General features: G+C 36.1%; 1 pseudogene; it reads right to left on the bottom strand.

The window, feature by feature from the left end:
* Positions 1-737: 737 nt before the first annotated feature.
* Positions 738-1,092, bottom strand: LOC110132288 (small ribosomal subunit protein eS27-like pseudogene; annotated as a pseudogene).
* Between the last annotated feature and the right edge of the window lie 7,652 nt (positions 1,093-8,744).

The raw sequence follows: 8,744 nt of genomic DNA, 5'->3' as shown, positions 1-8,744 counted from the left end.
TTGAACATCTGGAAGTTCATGGTTCACGTATTGCTGAAGCCTGGCTTGGAGAATTTTGAGCATTACTTTTCATTCCAATCCCAAAGAAAGGCAATGCCAAAGAATGCTCAAACTACTGCAAGATTGCTCTCATCTCACACACTAGTAAAGTTAGATGCTTAGATTGTTTCAATAAATGTCAATGAATAATGCTGCAAAGACATTAGATTTTTGTTTCCTAAGTAAAATGAGAGGAGGTTTCTATAGGAGCATCTAGAGATGGGCATGGTAGGGAGGCCAGAGTGGAATCTATTTCTTTGCTTTGTCCCATGGTCAGATTCCACAGTGAGAAAGCTCCAGGCAGATGCAACAAAACCTCTTTTATCAAAGATATCTGTGAAACATGGGCAGATATCTGTAAAAGCTGTATTTCATCCAGATGGGCAGTATTAGTTCCTGTCTGTAGAGATATTCGTGAACATGGATGTGAACATCTTGAGGGCCTAGGTATTACCAGAGTCAGTTGGGGCAACAGATGCCAGAATTTTCAATAATAATTTTTTGATGTGCAGACAGGTGGTTGAGACCTGGAAACAATTAAGCATAAATTAGTTGTTTCCCTAATTCTACTTTGCTGTTATCTGTAAGATATGCCTCTTTTTTCCCCCATGATCAAAGCTTTATTGAAAAGACACCAAAATAGGAGAGTGCTGCTGTATACCTTACAAAATTAAATATAATTACATTATCTTGGTAGATTAACGGGAGTTAATGAACTGATAAGGCTTTCTGCAATAGAACACAAATTCAAGAAGTTGTGTGGATCATTAGTGTTGCTTCCTTCTAAATGAACAGCCTTCTGTGAGTCTGGCTTTTCCTCCTGTTGGCTGGAACAGCACTGTTGAACAGCCTACACAAAGCACTACTGTCTGAGCATGGTTGAAAACTGTGGTAATCTTGTAGCAACCTGGATATTTTTCATCCATGAAGTAAGAATTTGGACTTTGAACCAGCCGTTTCTTTTTATGTTTTTTCTTTTCCTCGTCCAAGGAAGGATGCAGTAAATCTCTAACTAAAGGCATGTTGATCCTTTCACAAGCCCAGCCCGTGCAGATCTCTCAATATGCCTCTTAAAAACAACTCTTTTGCAAGGATTAGGGAGGGGCATAGTAACACCACTCTAATACTTGTCCATATCAATTTTATGGATCTCCTTGGTAGCTCATACAGTAAAGAATCTGCCTATAATGCAGGTGACCTGGGTTCCATTCCTGGGTCAGGAAGATGCCCTGAAGAGCAGAATGGCTACTCGCTCCAGTATTCCTGCCTAGAAAATTCCATGGACAGAGAAGCCTGGCGGGCTATAGTCCATGGGATCACAAACAGTTGGACATGACTGAGTGAATAGCATTTAATACATCAATGTTAAGAAGCATTCTGATTCCAGAAATTTTTAAATGTGGGGAGAATATTTCTTAGAACCAAAGAAATAAGGTATATAATATGGTACATATTATATGGTATACCAAATACAGTGACATGCTTCACTAATATCAACTCAACTGTATTATCTTTCAGCAAAAACTTGGGAGTCAAAGACTTCTTGGTTTGTATCTTGACTCTTCAACATTGTAAATTCTTTATTTAGGTTCCCTGCTCCACACTTTCTTTCTTAAACTGAGATAATAATTATTAAATGAGTTTCATAAGAGATAATTTTGTAAAGTACTTAACATACTGAATGGCACAAATGAGGACTTTAGGATATTATGGTTTATAATAAGAAATATATACTTGTGGTTTTTTTTTTCACATTTCTGTCACAGAACTCCTAACACCCTTGGAATTTCCTAAATGAAAGAATCAATAAAGATGTCTTTTTTATGTTAATGAGATAACATTGGGACCCCACCAAAAGATGAGGGTATTTGCCTGGAGAACAAATTCTGTGATTCAATTCAGTTCATTTCAGTTGCTCACTCTTTGTGAGCCCATGGACTGGAGCATGCCAGACTTCTCTGTCCATCACCAGCTCCAAGTGCTTACTCAAACTCATGCCCCTCGAGTCGGTGATGCCACCCAACCATCTCATCCTTTGTCATTCCCTTCTGCTTCTGCCTTCAATCTTTCCCAGCATCAGGGTATTTTCAAATGGATCAATTCTTTGCATCAGGTGGCCAAAGTATCAGAGTTTCAGCTTTAGCATCAGTCTGTCCAATGAATAGTCAGGACTGATTTCCTTTAGGATTGACTGGTTAGATCTCCTTGCAGTCCTAGGGACTCTCAAGAGTCTTCTCTAACACCACAGTTCAAAAGCATCAATTCTTTGGCACTCAGCTTTCTTTAGAGTCCAACTCTCACATCCGTACATGACTACTGCAAAAACCATAGCTTTGACTAGACGGACTTTTGTTGGCAAAGTAAGCTCTCTGCTTTTAAATATGCTGTCCAGGTTGGTCATAGCTTTTCTTCCAAGGAGCAAGTGTCTTTGAATTTCATGGCTACAGTCACCATCTCCAGTGATTTTGGAGCCTGAAACAATAAAGTCTGTCATTGTTTCCATTGTTTCCCTATCTATTTACCATGAAGTGATGTTACCATGTTTACATGATTTTAGTTTTCTTAATGTTGAGTTTTAAGCCTATTGTTTTCACTCTCCTCTTTCACTTTCATCAATAGGCTCTTTAGTTCTTCTTCAATTTCTGCCATAAGGGTGGTGTCATCTGCATATCTGATGTTGATATTTCTCCTGGCAATCTTGTTTCCAGCTTGTGCTTCATCCAGTCCAGCATTTCTCATGCTGTACTCTGCATATAAGTTAAGTAAGAAGGGTGACAATATACAGCCTTGACGTACTCCTTTCCCAATTTGGAACCTGTCTGTTGTTCCCATGTCGAATTCTAACTGTTGCTTCCTGACCTGCATACATATTTCTCAAGAGAAAGATCAGGTGGTCTGGTATTCCCATCTGCTGGAGAATTTTCCACAACTTGTGGTGATCCACACAGTCAAAGGTTTTGGCATGGTCAATAAAGCGGAAGTAGATGTTTTTCTGGAGCTCTCATGCTTTTTTGATGCTCCAATAGATGTTGGCAATTTGATCTCTTGTTCTTCTGCCTTTTCTAAATCCAACATGAACATCTGGAAGTTCATGGTTCATGTACTGTTGAAGCGTGGCTTGGAGAATTTTGAGCACTACTTTGCTAGCATGTGATTTGAGTGCAATTGTGCAGTAATTTGAATATTCTTTGGCATTGTCTTTCTTTGTGATTGGAATGAAAACTAATCTTTTCCAGTCCTGTGGCCTCTGCTGCACTTTCCAAATTTGCTGGCATATTGAGTGAAGCACTTTCACAGAATCATCTTTTAGGATTTCAAATAGCTCAACTGGAATTCCTTCATGTCCTCTAGCTTTGGGAGTGGATGGGAATTTTCAGTACCATCCCTCTGATCTTGGGGGAGGTGAAAGGGAGTTGGAGATTGAATTAGTTGCCAATGGACAAGGATTTCATCAATCATCCTAAGTAATGAGGCCTTGGTAAAACCCCAAAAGGACAGTGTTTGGAAAACCTCCAGGTTGGAGGTGCTGAGATGATGAAGTGCCTGGAAAAAGTATGGAAGCTCTGTGCCTTGCCCTGTGTAAAGCTTTCATCTGACTGTTTCTGAGTTATATCTTGTTGTAATAAGTTGGTAATCTGGTAAGGAAAATATTGCTATGGGTTCTGTGAGTTGCTCTAGCAAATTAATTGAACCAGAGGAAGGGGTCATGGGGACTTCATATTTATAGCAGCAATTTGGGCATGTGACTGCCATCCGAATTTAGCCTTGTAGTCTTGAATCCGTGACCTGTAGAATGTGATTCTGCCTCTGGGTAGAAAGTGTCAGAACTGAGTTGAATTCTCAGACACTCTCTTAGTAGCCTAGAATTGTTTGTTTTTGATGTGGTGGTAACTGGGTCCAAGAATCAAAAAGAGGTTCAAGAATGTAGTTATTATTACTTTGTTTTTGTGCAGTTGAAAAGTAAAATTTTCATAAATACCAAATCACAATTTAAAAGGAATAGTAACAATTTGGAAAAAGGTATCCAAACTGGGGAAGGATCAATTAAACAAACCATACAGTTAATTGCAAAAATAAAAAAGTGGGAATAATTTGCTGTGAACATAGCAGGAAGCAGATTGATGAAGAAAAAAGGTATAATTATTAGCTGGAAAAGTCAAGTGCTGTCATATCTATATAATAGGGAATATATTTACTGTGCGAAAACCTAGATTTTTAGAACATAATCATTGTCATGCATTGATGACCAAAAATTTTTAAATGTGCAATGCTTTCTACTTTCATATTCAGACCAAATTCTGTTGACCCAGATCTGCTCACCATTCTTTTGTTTTTTGTTTTGACCACACATACTGCTTCTCAGTGCTGTTGCTCATTTTCAGCTTTGATCTGCATGAAGAGAAAAATAGTGAGATTTCCTGATATCAGTGCCTTAAAAATCAGTGAAAAGGTTAGTATTATTTGGTTCCTTGGTTATTCTAGTGGTTTTTGAAAAACTTTTCTTTGGGGTCTTTTATATAGTGATGGTTTGGGAAGAATCTGGGGAAGAAAATTGAATGGTGGTGGAGGCAGGTTAGTTTTTGTTCTATTAATTTTCATCAGTCTTTAATACTACAAGCTCATTATCTTTAGAAAGAAATGAATAAAAATTGTTGGTGGAACCTCACATAAAAGGACTGCTTTCACCAAGTCTTATCAGTTTGACTTCATGCTTGTCTAAGTAACAGTGAAAGAACAATGTCTAGAGCTCAAAGTATGAGTATCTTGATGCCAAGATTACTGGTGTATTTAATATGCCCCTCAAAGTAGTAGTTTCACTTGTGATCGACTATGAACACTGAATCTTATCCTTCAAATGCAAATCATGGACCTCGCAGAGTGTATCAATGCTCTGTGCCAGAGCTCTTAACAAGTCTGTTTGCTTAATAAGACTGACTCAAATGTGGCATTAATAAAGTGCTCCATGTGAACTGACAGAGGAGTATCTAGTTCCTTAATAGTCGTGTGTGACTGTTTGCCTAGTTAGTTAGTATGCAGGCATTGCTTTCTTGGGAAGGGAACAGGTGCAAGTTTAAGGGCCTTCCAGAAAAAAAAGGCAAGCACAAAAGAAGCTTTACCAACCTCATTACTGGGACTGGGAAGCTTCATTGTAACTTGCTACACAGCTCCTGTGTTTTCTATCAATTCATAGGCAAGTAGCTAAATCAATCTATCATTGATGTTTGCTCCACTGTTGATCTGTCACATCTCAAGAGCATGAGGATGTTGTAAAGCGGACAGGGAGCTGAGAGTAATTTTGTACATGCCAAATGGGAAGGTGTGATATGGTCTCACTTGACTTTGGCAGAACTAAATTAGAATATTGTTCTGCTGCAAAACTCATTACTGTATAAAATTAATTACATGACATCAACTTATGGTTTGCTATAGTCAGAGATTTGTCTTCATTTGCATTTTTGAGAACCTCTTTTTTGGATACATACTCAGGAGTGGAATTGCTGGATCATATGGTAGTTCTACTTTTAGTTTTTTAAGGAACCACTATACTGTTTCCCAGACTGCTCCACCAATTTATATTCCAAGCAACAATGTAGGAGTGTTTTTTTATTTTTTCTTCTCCACACCCTCTCCAGCATTTGTTAATTGTAGGCTTTTTGATGATGGCTATTCTGACTGGTGTGAGGTGACATCTCATGGTGCTTTTGATTTGCATTTCTCTGGTATGAGCAATGTTGAGCATCTTTTCATGTGCCTGTTAGCCATCTATATGGTTTCTTTAGAAAATGTCTAGTCAGGTCTTTTGCCCCTGCATAATTGGGTTCCTTATTTGATATTGAATTGCATGAGCTATTTGAATATTTTGAATATTAACCCCTTGTTGGTTGCATTGCTTGCAAATATTTTCTCCCATTCTATAGGTCATCTATTTGTTTTGTTGATGGTTGCCTTTGCGATGTAATTTCTTTTAATTTTAAGTGTCTCATTTGTTTATTTTTGCTTTTATTTATTTTTCCCTAGCAGACCAATCTGAAAATGTGTTGCTACCGTCTCTGTCAAAGTGTTCTGCCTACGTTCTCTTCTAGGATTTTTATGGTGTCATGTCTTAAATTTTGGTCTTTAAACCATTTTCACTTTAGTATTGTATACTGTTTGAGAAAAAGTTCTAATTTCATTGTTTCACATGTAGCTGTCCAGCGTTCCCTGTACCTTTTCTTGAAGAGACTTTCTTTTATCCATTATAAAGTCTTTCCCCTTTTTGGATTGACCATAGATGTGTGGATTTATTTCTGGGCTCTCTATTTCTGTTCCATTGATTTATGTTCTGATGTTCTGTTTTTTTCTGTGTGTGCTAATACCACCCTATTCTGATTACCATAGCTTGGGATTATAGTCCTAAAGTCTGGAAGATTATAATTCCAGCTTTATTCTTTTCTCCCAGAATTGCTTTGGCAATTTGAGATTTTGTATAAATTTCAGAATTATCTGTTTTAGTTCTATGAAAATTCTTCTGAGTATTTTGAGAGAAATTGCATTAAGTCTGCAGATTTCTTTAGGTAGTTTGTTTATTTTAATAATATTGATTCTTCCAATCTAATCAAAAGAGCATGAGATATTTTTTTCGTTTATTTGAATCATCTTCAGTTTTGTTTATCAATGTTTTATAGTTTTTGGTAAATAGGTCTTTATCTCCTTGGTTAATTTTATTCCTAGCTATTTTTTAAATTATTTTTTTTTTTACTTTCCTTTCTGATATTGGATTATTAATATGTAGAAGCAAAACAGATTTTTATATTAACCTTGTATCCTTCAAACTTGGTGAATTCATGTATTAGTTCTGATAGTTTTAGGGTGGAAATTTTAAGGTTCTCTATATAGTGTATCCTGTCATCTGCAAATAGTGACAGTCTTATCTTCCTTTCAATTTGGATAGCTTCTTTTTCTTGTGTGATTACTGTTGCTAGGACTTCCAATATTATGCTAAATAGAAGCAATGAGAGTGGGCATCTTTGTCTTGTTCCTAATTTTAGTGAGAAGGGGTTCAGCTTTTAATATTATAGTGTCAGTGAGTTTGTTGTAAAAGACCTTTAATATGGTGAGTTATGTTCCCTCTATACCCACTTTGATGAAAGTTTTTATCATAAATGGATGTTGAATTTTGTTAAATGCCTTTTCTTCATCTATTGAGATAATTGTATAGTTTTTGTCTTTGCTTTTGTTAATGTGGTGTAATATGTTGATTTACTTGCATAAATTGAAGCATCCTTGTGACCTTGGAATAAATTCAATTTGATGATGGTTTGTGATCCTTTGTATGCATTGTTGGATTCAGTTTGCTAGTATTTTGTTGATAATTTTTAATCTATACTCATCAAATATATTGGCCATAATTTTCTTTTTTCTGTAGTGTTTTCATCTCATTTTGATGTCAAGATAATAGTGTTCCCTGCTTTTTAATTTTTTGAAATAGCTTGAGGATAGATATATATTTTTCTATGTATGCTTGGAAGAGTTCCTCTGTGAAGCCATCTGGTCCTGAACTTTTGTTTGCAGGGAGGTTTTTAAATTATAGATTGTTTTACTTCTACTGATCAATCTGTTTAGATTATCTGCTTCTTCTTGACTCAGTCTTAGCAGACTGTAAGTTTGTAGAAATTTGTCTATTTCTTATAGGTTACCCAACTTATTGGGCATTTTTTTTTTTTTTTGTATATTGGTGGTATTGGTTGTTAGTTCTCCTCCTTCATTTCTTATTTTGTTCATCTGGGCCATCTCTCATTTTTTTGTTGGTGAATCTGGCCAGAGGTTTGTCAATTTTATCTTTTCAAGAAAATAATTTTTGGTTTCATTGATCTTTTCTATTTTTTGAAATCTCTACTTTGTTCATTTCCTCTCTGATCTTTATTATTCCCTTCCTTCTGCTGACTTTAGGCTTTGTTTTCTTCTAATTCTTTTAGGTGATCAGTTAGGTTATATGAGTTTTTCTTGTTTCTAGAGTAACACATGTATTGCTATGAACTTCTCTCTTAGAACTGCTTTTGCTACATCTCATAGATTTTATAAAATAATGCTTTCATTGATGTTTTTCTTGAGATGTTTTCTGATTTCATCACTGAGCCAATGGGTTTTTAGTGTCATGTTTTCTAGTCTCCATAATTTTTTAAAAATCTTTCTTCTCTCTGTAGTTGATTTTTATTTCATACAGTTGTGGTCTGGAACAATACTTAGTATATTTTCTATCTTCTTAAATTGTTGAAGCTTGTTTTGTGAGCTAGATTTGGTCTATCCTGGAGAACATTCCATGTTCACTTGAAAAGAATGTGTATTCTGCTTTTTATGGATGTGGTTAGTGTCTTGTAGATATCAATCAAGTCTAACTGGTCTATTGCATAATTGGTGTTTGTGACTCTATTGTATGTGTTTGATTTGTGGTTTCCATGCTGTTCATGCATGTTGATCTATAATGATACTTAGGAAAGACACCTTTGAGGATTACACCCAGCATGAAATTAGTGACGTCATAAGCAGATCTGTTAAGAGGTCTGGAGAGCCCTCTTTTCCTGAGTAGTGTGCATATATGATACTGGGGCAGCTGAAATTCTCATAGATGAGGATGACACAAATAAATTTGACACTATCAGCAATGACTCTTTTGTGCAACAAGCTTTTAGAAATAAAAGTAAAAAGTCCTGGAGACTCAAATCTGC

The sequence above is a fragment of the Odocoileus virginianus genome, chromosome 10 (genome assembly GCF_023699985.2).
Source record: "Odocoileus virginianus isolate 20LAN1187 ecotype Illinois chromosome 10, Ovbor_1.2, whole genome shotgun sequence".
NCBI classification, from domain to species: Eukaryota; Metazoa; Chordata; class Mammalia; order Artiodactyla; family Cervidae; genus Odocoileus; species Odocoileus virginianus.
The sequence above is the reverse complement of the archived record's forward strand: the minus strand, read 5'-3'. Positions and strand labels throughout refer to the sequence as shown.